The sequence below is a fragment of the Botryllus schlosseri genome, chromosome 11 (assembly GCF_051294905.1).
Source record: "Botryllus schlosseri isolate E-star chromosome 11, Bs_hap1, whole genome shotgun sequence".
NCBI lineage: Eukaryota > Metazoa > Chordata > Ascidiacea > Stolidobranchia > Styelidae > Botryllus > Botryllus schlosseri.
The window spans coordinates 6333769-6347397 of record NC_137246.1 but is presented as its reverse complement, the minus strand read 5'-3'; the positions used below and the strand labels follow the sequence as shown (position 1 = coordinate 6347397).

The 13629-nt window shown below is 42.0% G+C and overlaps 1 long non-coding RNA gene across 1 annotated transcript; it reads left to right on the top strand.

The window, feature by feature from the left end:
- Window positions 1–10098: 10098 nt before the first annotated feature.
- LOC145450947 (uncharacterized) lies at window positions 10099–11762 on the top strand. Its single transcript, XR_013918647.1, has 2 exons — window positions 10099–11615; window positions 11654–11762. It is a non-coding gene; the product is annotated as an uncharacterized LOC145450947 (long non-coding RNA).
- Window positions 11763–13629: the final 1867 nt, after the last annotated feature.

Below are 13629 nucleotides of genomic sequence, written 5' to 3'. Positions count from 1 at the left end.
TGTTAAGATGTGTATATATTTCACTCATGTAACCTAAAACCTGTAAAATTACTATAATATAGAAATTTGCAAGACATGCGGCTCCAAAACCAACCTATCTACAGCCGACCGCGAGCGCAAATCACTGGACCACGATTCCTGACGTCTAGTACAAATCCATACAACTTCTGCTCCCACTACTCAATCGACAACATACATCATTAGCAAGCAAATCTACTTTCAGTTTTGTCTTAGGTCCATTTTACTAAATTCCGTACTCATACTTCATACTAAACTTAAAACAGTTACATAAAAGAGGATTCAGCAATACATGACATGCCGTGACATTGGAAGCCGGCAGCTACGTGCTTTCCATTTCGCCAATATGGAATCGGTGTCTCGTGCACATCAAAGTTTCTACTAATACGCACCGTCTTGGGTCTTGGTACATCAAATATATTACGCTAAACGTACCGGGATTCCAACCCGGTTATTTGGGCTATGATGACAATCTACTGAAATATCGGCTGTACTGGCATAGCTTCCATGATGGTGAAATATATCAAGCTTTATAGGGAAAACGCCTCATCAATTGCACCCCGTAGGGTACTTCACAAACTGTACACTGTATACAGACGTCAGACTTGGTCATAATTTCCATTTATTTTTGACCCAAAGGTCTTTCATTCAAACCTACGGCTACAAGGTGCAAGACAAGAATATCACATCTTCATTACCGGTACCTTGAGGCAGTCATATGGATTTCCCGGTTCACCACTAAACTCGCTAATACCGGTATACCGATCAACTAACAGTAAACTGTAAGCCATTCGACTTCACATTGGTGAAACTGGGTTCGGAAACATATAAAATCTATTCCTACAGCTTAGAAAGTCTGCTAATTTACGGAAAGATAAAAAATAGTACACCAACGTCTTCAACATGAACCAATTTACAGTCAACCAGTCGCGAGAAACAGGAGACCACGATCAGCGACAACCAAGCCAAATCACTGATCTACGTTTTAAACAACCTCCCGCGGTTGTTTACTTTTCGATCAAATTCGGCGCGAGTGAACGCTAGATCATTGACGTTTCGGTGTTGGTGCTTTGGAAATATCTCCTGAACCCCTGTTTGAGCTCCAGTTTGGGTTCAAAACATGTTGGTGCATACGGCCCACAGTATATCAGCCCGTCTGAGCCTGCGACAGGCTGAAAAAATGACGTCAAATTGACTTTCTGCTTTCTTTCGCTAAACAATTATCATATTAGCGTAATAATAACTGTTCGATTAGCGCGAGGCACGAGGGTAGTAGTCAATACCATCATTACAGACACACATTGCTATTTACTGTAACGCAGATTTTTAACCCTTCAAGGGTTAAAGTATGGACCACAGAGGGTACAATTTTGGGTGGATACGGTACCAAAGCTATCTGTTGATATGTGTGTAATATTTGGTAAATTTATTGCAAAAAATCCTGCGATTTTCGTTACATGTCCAAGGTCACTGTGTTGGGTACTGTTGCCAATAAGCGAGACGCGTAGAAAATATGGCTTTAACATGAGAATTCATAATAAGATTTGTTCGACTGATTTTTTTCTTCTGGGAAACATGTTCGAAGACCGTTGGTTGAACTAGTGTCGGGATGTGCAACGAAAGTTTTCAGGCCTATGAGACTCATTCATTTCGAGGCCAACCCCTTCTGTGTCGGGCAGATGAAGATATAACGTTTAGGCCAACAAACTGCTGATGAATGTGGTGCTAAAAACATAAACGGCGACAAAACGTTGGTCTAAAAATGACCGATGCTGGATGGCCAAACCTGTCGATATGGATATGTTTCGTTGTCGGCACGGAATAGTCCCGTTGTTGCAATCTGAGTATAAAGTAGTACAATTGTGACACGCAGAGAAATTTAATTTTCCCAAATTTGAAATTGCGTGCATCAGACATATTTTGTAGAGCTGTGTTGGGTAGAATTGTGGTGTGCGCGTTCTCTAAGTTATGCATGCCCGTAAAATCGTAGCATACAAAAGTAATGTTAAAGATAAATTCCCTTTCGTGGGTGAGGCTCGGGTCGCGAGATGCCACAAAATCTCAGATTTTAGTGGTAGTCAAAAATCTGTTTTACCGTTATATAACGGTTATGAATTCTCAAGTTAGATTGAGCTAAAGAGCAGAATACATCGTATCGTGAGTTTATTTACTCTTCTCATATACTCGCGAGACAGAAGTTAGAGCAACGTATCATAAGGCAGCGAACTCTAATGTACCTACCGGTATTGGGATGACTGTGACAGACTGTGGTTGGGTATATATTCACGCTGATCACCAATAGGCTATCGCGCAGACTTCGTTTACTGAGCTGTTTTGAGAATATTTACACCGATTCTCTCTAAAATTCGGCGAATGCGACCTGATAATGTTAATGCACGTTTCAGAGAAACTATGTATGTTAGCGCAGAGTGTGATGGCGCTTGGATAAATGCATCATCACCATAATTAATTATTCAAAAATGTGATTTCAAGCGTTAAATTCCGCAGCTGTCAAGAAAGGCAGCCAAAGACCGCAATGATCTCAAATGATCTCATTTCTCGTTCTCGCGATCAAGCCACTGATATTCGTTACGTGCCAAATGCGCTAACTGATCACATTTCTCGTTCTCGCGGTCAGGACGCCGATAGTCGTAACGTGCCAAATCGAATCGAATCCGATTGCGTCCTTGAGGCCGTAAATGTAAATCCTAACGATAAGCACTCCGCTCAAAACAAACCCAAATCTTATATTCCTAACCTCTCCGAAAGCCTCACACCTGCGTCTGATACACCACACAGTGGTGTCAGTCACAGGCCCGTTCATGGGCCGGCGCCCGCTCCGACAAGTTATTATCCAAACCGGGAATCTAGTCCATGCGACTCCCTTAATCATGATGCTGCTGTAACCATCAAACTCTTGGGAGATGTAACCATCGAACTCTTGGGAGCTGTTCCCAGCGCACAATTCTGAACGGTCATTCCACATAGTTCGAATGTCCCTACTGGGCCATTCTTGCCTGCAAACGATGAAGTTCCTCCGCAGGAACGAAAAGACATACATGTCACTGCAAGTGTCAATGCAAGTCCTCACAAGTCTGCACTACAAGTCACTGCAAGTCCGACTCCATGTGCCTCTGGTTTTGACAAACTACACAATTCTGAAGAATATGATGCCATTACACAAGCTGTGTCCAACGTAGAAGACGCTGCGCCTTCGCACCCCGAAAACATACATCAAGAAATGTGTCCTCTCAAGAACACGGAAACCGTTCAACGCCCTACAATGCCGAAGCTGTCAAGAACTTGCTCGGACACAAACGCTTGAAATTCGCGAAAGAACCCGAGTTCCTTCAGAAGTACAAAAAGAAAATCAGCGAGTACCTACCTCGGTGGTACGCTCAAGTCGTCCCGCCGGATTTACTGCCTTCGCCTGCACGAGCTTTTAACTCCATCCATTTCCATACCCGACAACGTAAGATGCTAAGCCCCCTCAGACTGCAACTCGCCGCAGCCGTATCCGACACCAAACTTGCTACAGACGTTGTATAAGATTTCGACTACAATATCGAATCTACTCACTACTGTACCGACAGCACCGCAATGCTCCGCTTCTCCGTAGCATTCGAAGGACCTCCGCTCGATTCAACACCTTCGTTCGTCAACGACCGCCTTGAACCAGGATCGCTCCGTGCGCGCGTTTATTTCTATTTTTATTCTGTCGTAAATTTCTTTTCTACCCCGACTAAATCGTTCTCAACTTCCTTAAGAAGTGTAAAAATGCCATGATGTTACCTCACCATGTCACTCGCTTCGTTAATTTGTCACTGTCATGTTACTGTAAGTTCTGTTCCCATAAGCTCAGGAATATTCTGGATCATGAGAGACCAGACGTCTACTCGTAAACTTAATTGTTCGTTAACTGGTACTTACAGTTGTGGTATTTGAAATAGTGTCGTCTTGAATTGAGATAACATTTGCTTACTCTTATTGTGTGGAGTATTGGCGATAGTGTGGTAGTATACGCATCAATCACTCGGTACTATGCATCCCTCCAGGGCAACCGTTTATTGTAGATGGCCAAAGCCGCACTTAAAAAGCACCAAGTTCAAGTGGTACACCAAATATCGCTACACTATAATATAATGCAGGAACATACGAATATTCAATCATTTACTAACTAAATAAAGGCCTCAATGCAACCAATTGAAGCCTGACAAATTACTGCATTACACACATCTTGCTAAGAACATGAGACCAAAGGAAATAAACAGACAAGTATTGAGCACAGAAAATCACTTAAGCATGACATCCATTGTTACGTTTGAGCGTGGCCAGCATGCCGAGCCCAAATAGTTCGAAAGTGTGTCCCTGGAGGACTATTTTATAAACGAAACACGCGAACAAACACTCTACTGCAATATACTAGACGCAAGCTTCCAAGAGGCAAATTTTCTCATATCACAAAAATACCCTCCGTTGATATGCACGGAAAACCTTCAAACTTCGCCAAATTTGTCAGGAAACACATCTTGAATGATTCCAAAGGGCCAATACATCTCGGAGTTATATCATCATATAAGAGGACCAGGTCCTCTACGGTAAGTTTTCTGCTATACTAGTAATGGGCTGCATGCACACTACATTCCCTTGCGAGGGAATCTTGCTCCATGCAGTGAGGTATGGTGTTTCCAATTACAGGTCAAACATGTGTTGACTGATTTGCAGCGTTACCATGACCATTACTTAGACCAGTGGTTCTTAACCTTTTTTCTTCCAGCGCCCCCTTTCAAAAATTATCGTGCTCCAGCGCCCCCCAACTTCATATTGTAAAGAATGTAATAAAGACAATGAGTAAGAGGGAGGGCCGTAATAGCACTTTGTCAACCCCCCTAAAAACGATTGCCTTGCGCACCCATAGCGTGATAAACTGAATCTCTGAGATCTTCGCCCCCACGAACCCCATATCGTGATTTTGATGGTCACTGGTCAGCAAAGTTTGTGTGGCCTGGTCGCCCTAGGTACCATAATTTTCTATAATGCATGAATGGAAAGGTGGTAATTACATATATAACTCGCTATAAACTGTTTATCCTCTCAGCCCACGTAATCAGATTTACCAGTAGCACCGAATGAGCTGTTGTATAGGAAAATAAAGGGCACGTAATTAATAATTAAACATATTCGGGCGTTCCCGCAGGTACAATTATTCGTTACCAGGGCCGTAACAGCACTTCTTCAGCCCCCCCTCCAAACAAAAAACGTTGGTCCAGGGCCCCCATCGGGTGATAAACCAAACTTCCTGGGGACTTCACTCCCAGACCTCCATTAGGCTGTCCGCTATTGGCTGATAGCCTATTAGGTATCTACATTGGGTGTCCATTTACTGAGGCAGCTATGCTCGCCTAGTCGCGCGAAGCGCGAAAAATCTCACTAATTATTGATTAAATTGGTCAATATCATCGGGAATTGCATGCAAATTGAGATCGATTTTTATCCTCTCTCTGCTCATGTAAACACATTTACCGGTAGAGCTGAGTGAGGTGCAATGTTGCCTCTAAGCTGCGCACGTGCGCAGTGCTGACACGGTCTCTGCGCACAGGAAATCTACGTTGCGCACAACAAATCCGAAGTTATTACCTTTTTTAGTCGTTACGCACTGTTGTCCAAGGGTCAGCGCAGTGAGTTGTTGAGTGTGCGCAGACTCATCAAAACTTAAAGCGAACATTGTGAGGTTTCTTGAAAACTGTAGGGCCCCTTACTAATGATCAAACATATTTGGGCGGGCGAGCCCGTTGGTATGACTTCGTTGCATGATGTTATTTCGTGACCCCCTGTCTGCAATATCAAAAAATATAGAATCGCTCAACGGGGATATCGCCCAACAGGAATATCCCTGTCGCCCAATCGTACTAAACTAAAAGACGCACCAATTTCAGATTGGTATTTCCTCACTGACATATAATTGTTCCCTGCCAGATGGAATTCGTCTTCTGGGGTTCAGATTGCCAAGACAGGAACATTCGGTGTCAGTCATTTAGGCGCCCATGGACAATTAAACCTATATGTATTTTGAACGCTATATGTAGCGAAGTTTTCGGTGTTAATTTGCCCTGAATACGCATTAAGGATATGGCCTACCACCACATCATCTACTGCGAAGCCATTTTTCTCCAGCGCCCCCCATACCGCCCCCCTGAGCCCAGCGCCCCCCATATAGCCCCCTGAGCGCTTCCGCCCCCTTTCAAAGTCGCCAGCGCCCCCTGGGGGGCGCTGTGGGCAAGGTTAAGAACCACTGACTTAGACAATTAAAGCATAGGTTCTTATGAAGAACAAGTTCCATTTTCTGGTTCCGGTTCATAGTGTTGTACCTTCACATCTGTAAATGCTGTGTGACTCATCACAACAAGGACATTTTGGGTCTGTAGCCATTTGATCCAATTCATTTGTACAGTACGCAATAGGATTGTTAGTTACAGTTGCAAATGTTTGAGCGCTTCTTGACTTGGGCATATAGGATGGGTTTGAAATGGAATCACCTTTCATGTCCTGTGCCAATATCTTTCCATAAAACGTATTGTTAACATACGCTCCCAATTCAACAAAATTAAACAATTTCATCATAGCTAGGGTCCGGACCATGGATCCAAGCTTCCCGAACAAAATCCAACTGCAAATGATATGGCAAACGTTTGAAGATAGCCTCCAAATAGCAGTGAGCATCAAGCATAATGTAGCAGACCTCCGTCTGTAGTTGATCACACACGATTCAACAACTGCTGCAGAGATTTAATTATACGTCCGTCCGCCGAAGCGGCCAGAAGCAAAATATTAAGGCAAAGCACGATGCGATGATACTACAACTGACGTAAGGAGCAGTATAGAGCAAGGCTGCCACACTATTCCCCACCAAACTTGAGAAGTGCCTATAAAAGCACTCTCACAAAATACAATAAAAAAACAGCAACATCAAAACCGACAAGTCCAAAATCATCAACAATTGGCAAACACCCGCATGCCCCGCAAATAGTAAACGTTTGACACGACTTTCAAACGTTTACAAAAGTTTCAAAAAGATGTTCAAAATAACGATGGGAATTTGGGTTATGTATTTTCATGATCAATTTAAGCTGTGAGGCATGGGGACTTGAATTAACACAAACTAAACTGCATAGGGAGTGTTATCATGACGTATCATCGCGTATGTCATCTGGAGGTGGCAAACATGTGATTCGCTATGCCCGACATGGCATGCAAACATTCTCATCTTGACGATATACGCATCATCGTGTCATTTTATTGCAATTGTAGCATTCAGACCCAGTTCACTGATTACCGACAACGAAAATACTACATATGCTCACTGCTCACATACCCGACACTTTTCATATCGCATTATACACAGGCGCGCGTCGTTAGAATACAGCCGGCAACTTACCGATTTCACGATTTGTCGGCGAGTAACGTAGGGCATTTTTTCCCCACGCGATCATCAGTTTCGGCGCGCACGTGTGATGCCGCCAGCCAACCAGCGCGAGGTCCGATAATGGCGGTTTGTAATCGTAGTTGAGGGTTCGATGATAGTTGAGTTCGCGCGGATTAATCGCGGTTAATTGATGTTGAAGCAAGAACTTAGCTATAGTGGAGTACCGAAAACTGAACTTTGCATGCTAATTTATAATTATCTTCGTTTAAAAACATAGTTAAGGAATACGGTTACTTGATAGACTGTAGTTTACTGTCGTTCATATCATCAGCCGTAGATACATGCGTGATTTCTCAAGTGCTCATAGTATTAATCCGTTCCTTAATAATTCATGGCATGTGCAACTATACTTCCTTATCCACAATGACATGTCTGGCCATCACCAATCTTTGTTCCTTGTGAACGGAAGTGGGATATTAGGGTTGCCGGTGAATACAAAATCTCCCGAGAGCGTAATTCACCGAGGGCCGAGTTCATCGAGGGCCGGGTTCACCGATGGTCGGGTTCGCCGTGGGACGGGTTCACGGGACGGGTTCACGGGACGGGTTCACCGAGGGACAGGTTCACTGGCAACCTTGTGAACATGTCTAAAATATTGGTGTTTAGTAGAAAGCAGATTTTTAGGCGCTTCTTCGTTTTACCAATGATATATATACAATGATTGGAAACTACCGTGAGCTCTGCGTTTCAGCGTGTACCAGGTCACGCTTCATCGCATACGCAGTTGTGCTGTAAACAAAAGCTTCCTCAGCAATACATCTTTATGGAACTAGCAATGATATATGATACATTGGGTATATTTATCAGTGAAATACAACGTTAACGTGTTGAATAGTTTTAGAAACGCATTTCTTCCTCGCGGCTGGGATTTTTTTCTGATTAAGCTAGCGGACCACTGCCATATAAACGCGGTCACGTTAGGTTGAATTTCGCGCGTCATGCACGTATTGCAAATCCAATTCACACATTGACGACTCACGGTTATACGCAATCACAATGCAGTAGCCTTGTGACGGCCAACGCGGCGTACATTACACAGGCGCGGACGTTCAACCACTGTTGCAAGTGACACGACCTTCATTCCAATTTATGTGTCACTTTTCCATCATATTGGTACATCAATAACATCATATATAAATAAATATCAAGTGGAGGTAGTTTTTAGAGAAGTAATTCTAGTTTTTCTGAGTACTCGGGTAGGTTTGCCTATACTTCCTCGGGTAATTGCTGTGCTTCCATACCACTTACCAAACAACAGCATCACAACTTGGTTTTTGCCAGGGTTATCTAGATATCCCTAGGTTTTGAATGTATTTGAAAATAGCACCCACATATTCATTGGATGGTCATTTTGTGGTAGTCATAAAAGCTTCACCCTCCAATGTCAAAAGTGACTATTTCCAACTAACTGCGTACGTCACAGATTTCTATTTTCGCTACTTCTATTTGAACCTGAGTAAATCATTGCAGCAATACTTCAGTAGCAACGCTGTATACATCAATCTTCTCTGACAAAACGTCGCCTATCCATGATCATTCCACAAAATCCAGGTCGACTTTTCAGGATCCCATCATGTTATGCAAAGTAATGAGGAATGATAAAACAAGATAAATATACTTCACAGATGTAACATTTACGAATGCAGCATTGAATTTTCAAATCCCTAATTCATGCGTATATAAACGAAATGATGCATGCATTTGAAAAACAAACATTAATATGCAACGGTACAGAAATAGATCGATGCAAAAGTAACAATGTGGACAACAAAAACAGTTTATGTGTGATCTTTTAAGCAATAACAGTGCTAGATATAAATTTTTGTCATCTTCAACTTGGGAAAATTATCCAAAATGCAATAGTACACTGGCTTTCGTTAGCTCAAAAGTGGCCAATTACGACCTGAATGATGCCTTATCTACTCGTGATGAAATATCCAGCCTTGTTTAGATGTTAGCTTGCTCTTGCCCGAATCATTGGTAGGAAGAGGAACATTTTCTGTAAATGTATATGATGTCAAGGCTAAAAGAGCCAGGAGGAGATAACGATGAATTGAATACTAAAACCTTCAATAAATGTCAGTATGTCCACACACGTTGGGGGAGGAACTGTAAGCATTTCCCCTGAGCCTACATATGACATTCCTTTAGTGCGTGATAATACCAGCATATTTTGAACTATAATTGTCACAGATGTGATTCCCTGGCAAACACAGGTTATTCCAGCAATAGTGGTTTTCCCACATCAATCGATCCGATGGGAGTTCCAGACTGGGAACGAATTGCATATTTTTCAATATCCTTCAACTTCTTGTAGTATGCAGCGCGTTCTTACTTGCTCCCAGTTGGAGGTGGTGTCTGCGTGTTTCATACGAGCACTCTTTTCTGGTAAATTCAAGGTTGGAATTGTTCAATATACGCCCTGTCAACAAATACATTATAAGACATTAGATACGAAACTCGTGTTGTCAGTTTTGCCAGTAAACCATACCATTGGATCAAAATAAATAGTCAATATGGTAACAAGTAGCTTCTCAACTAACACGTGTGTGTACAATGTACACATTTAGACAAATCTTGCCGGCTTTCCTGCGAGCTTCTTTCACACCCAATATCGTTTTTTAACAATGATCTACACACAAGAAGTCATGGATACGCAGTATTCCAAACATTTTTCGAATTTTTGAACAACCCTAGTGTACAATGTACATGTAAAATCTGTGCAAATATATTGCAGTGTAAGATTTTTAAAGAGGGGTGTTATATTGCTTGAAAAATAACTTACATCAAACGGAACATCATGCTGACTGCCGGACACCAGTATTATTGCTGCATTATTTCACTCATGCACTTTGTTCTTCGAAATGCCAATTTTCCTTTTCAATGATGATTTAAGAGAAGCGAAAAGGTTCCATTCCCCTGACCCGGGAAAAAGTTATAAAGTAGCCTGGTTGCTTTCTATTAGAATGGGTCTCATCGACTTCTAAGGTTGGCCACCCACCAGCAATAAGATCACTCATATAAGTATCTGAATCAGTCATAATTTTTCAAGCTTTTTCCGCTCATATACAAATGCAAAACATAAACAGCTAGCCAGTACCTTAACATTGCGCATTGGCGGAAGTTTGATTAGACCTTAGTATGTAGTACTGTCTCACTATGCTCGCAAAACTTGTTTACAATCAACCAACAAACGAGAAAACAGTGAAATATCTGCCAGCAAAGGTGATAGCAGCACTCCACCACAGTCAACATTACTCAATGAAGTGTATGCAGTCAACCTTATCCGCGCACACGCTGATTTCGGCGGGAGTAAACCTTACAGCGTTAGGGGGCGTGGCAGTTTCCAATCATTGTATATATATCAGAGATGAGCATGGATTAGGATTAGGTTTTGAAAAAACAGGATTTGTGAAATTTTGTCGGATTTGGATTGGATTTGGATTAGACATTTTTTTCAGAACGGATTAGGATTTGGATTGGATTTACTTATTTTTTGGGAGATTGAAATGTCGTGTGGCGAATGGCGACAAACTTTATTCAGATCACCTATTAATGGACTTATGGTTACTAAGTTATCTTGAATCAAGTGAATCGTTGGTTGTGAAAGAAAATTTTCGAATCCCTCCGTTGCATAAATTAGTATTTTTTCTGAATTTCCAGTTGGAATCGGATTAGGATTGGACATGGACTTGAATATGAAAAAGTTATGGATTAGGATTTGGATTTGGATTTGAAGGTTCGGATTTGGATTGGATTAGGACATAGAAATTTCAAATCCGCTCATCTCTGATATATATCATTGGTTTTACGATCAGAGAGAGTGAGTGCTCCCCATGGTACCGATAAACAATGTTCCCATTGAACATGGTACAATGTGACGTGTTTCACATGATATCAAACTGTGCTGCCCCTGAACTCGATATTTTTTCTACGCAGTTCCTGGGTTCGATTCTCGCCAGTACCCTCTTTCTGTGAGTCGCTGCTTGGAGATCCGGTGATGGGCATTGAGATTTAAGCAAATGAGAAGCAGCAAGTATTAGAGTCTGAATGACGATAACCAAAAGACTTATTTTTATATTCAATGAACACAGTGTGAAAGTGGTTTTTACTCGTATTTCGCATAGTCATTATGCTGTAAAGATACATTAGCGTCGTATTGGAAGTTCGGCCTTGCTCACACGATCGCTAGTCATGTCGGCTGATTAATTAAACTAATTAAATTCAGTGGTTCAATCACACAATATATGCAGTTCAAAGAGACATTTCGGGTGAAAGTTGTAGAGAAGACAGAAGGAAGTATATGTGCAACAATACTGTGACAGATAGAGTGACTTGTGACTCGGACTTGAGCAGCTGGTGAATTCTTGAGAGATTGACCTGCGACTCGGAACCTTCTGACTTGGTCACGACCCTGGTAGATTGGGTAGTGCAGTTGTTCTCAACCTTTTTCATATAAAGGTTCAAGTTTATTTATAAAATTTTATCACTTCAAAACATCACAAGACTGCAATACAATCAATGATAGGAAGATGCCGAAACGGCTTGGAGTAGTCTTAAGATCAGACACCCACCTGGGCCTAGGCGATGTAAAGAGGAGGCAGGCATACTTAATGAAAGTAAAAGAAGATAATATAAAGTGGCAAGTGACAGAAGGCTAAATCGATATGTCAGGTCGTGGTTCGGTAAATGGTGAGGGCTGACTAGTATTCATTCAGCAGAAATTGCTTGTATTTCGACTCGAATGTTGACATGCTCGACGACTGTCGGATAGCCGGCGAGATACTGTTCCACGCTGCAGGTCCGGCATCTATGATAGTTGGACGACGTGGACGCGCGTGTGTCGTACTTATGCACTTTTGATACTGAGGTAAGAGACGTCATGACATGTCCCGGGTGTATTATTTTCCTCTGCGGTTGGCTTTTGTACAGTGGGGCTCAGATTACACTATTACATTGGAATCATCATCATGATCATGATCATCATCATTGGTTTATTACCAATTTTATCAGTTCAATACACCACAAAAAATGCGATACAATGAATAGACAGGAAGATGTCGGAGCGACTTGGAGTAGTCTATGGAATCAGACACCCACCTTGGTCTAGGCGATGTAAAGAAGAGGCAGGCATACTTAATGAAAGTAAAAGAAGATAATATAAAGTGGCAAGTGACAGAAGGCTAAATCGATATGTCAGGTCGTGGTTCGGTAAATGGTGAGGGCTGACTAGTATTCATTCAGCAGAAATTGCTTGTATTTCGACTCAAATGTTGACATGCTCGACGACTGTCGGATAGCCGACGAGATACTGTTCCACGCGGCAGGTCCGGCATCTATGATAGTTGGACGACGTGGACGCGCGTGTGTCGTACTTATGCACTTTTGATACTGAGGTAAGAGACGTCATGACATGTCCCGGGTGTATTATTTTCCTCTGCGGTTGGCTTTTGTACAGTGGGGCTCAGATTACACTATTACATTGGAATCATCATTGGTTTATTACCAATTTTATCAGTTCAATACATCACAAAAAAAGCGATACAATGAATAGACAGGAAGATGTCGGAGCGACTTGGAGTAGTCTATGGAATCAGACACCCACCTTGGTCTAGGCCAGAGGTCTCGAACTCAAATGTGCTCGCGGGCCAATTTCCTATGTTGTGATGACCCGCGGGCCGCATCATCAATAAATAGATCGAGGTATTCAATCTATAATATCCAACTAGGCCTTAATTAACGGCACCTCGCAGACAGGCATTCCAGAACCATCGAGAAAATGTAATTAACTATTATACTATTTACGATTGGCACGAACAAATCACATTTTCAAATATTTGAATAAAATAGTTTTTGTGCCGGGCATAATTTGTTAGAAATAATGAGTTTAGGCACCATGCGAGATGACGCATGATGACATCGTAAAAGCTGTCGGGTTGTAATATTGCAGCTATTGGACCTTTGAAATGCCAAAATTTTATGTAGAATATTTTAGAATTCACTAAAGATTGATCTGATATCAGAGCATGTGAGCGGTGTAGCCTAATCGGGGTTTCTGATATACTTGTGATAAGTATAGGCTATTGTTACTGTCATTGCCAAAGTCAAATTAAACCATAGCGTTAGGT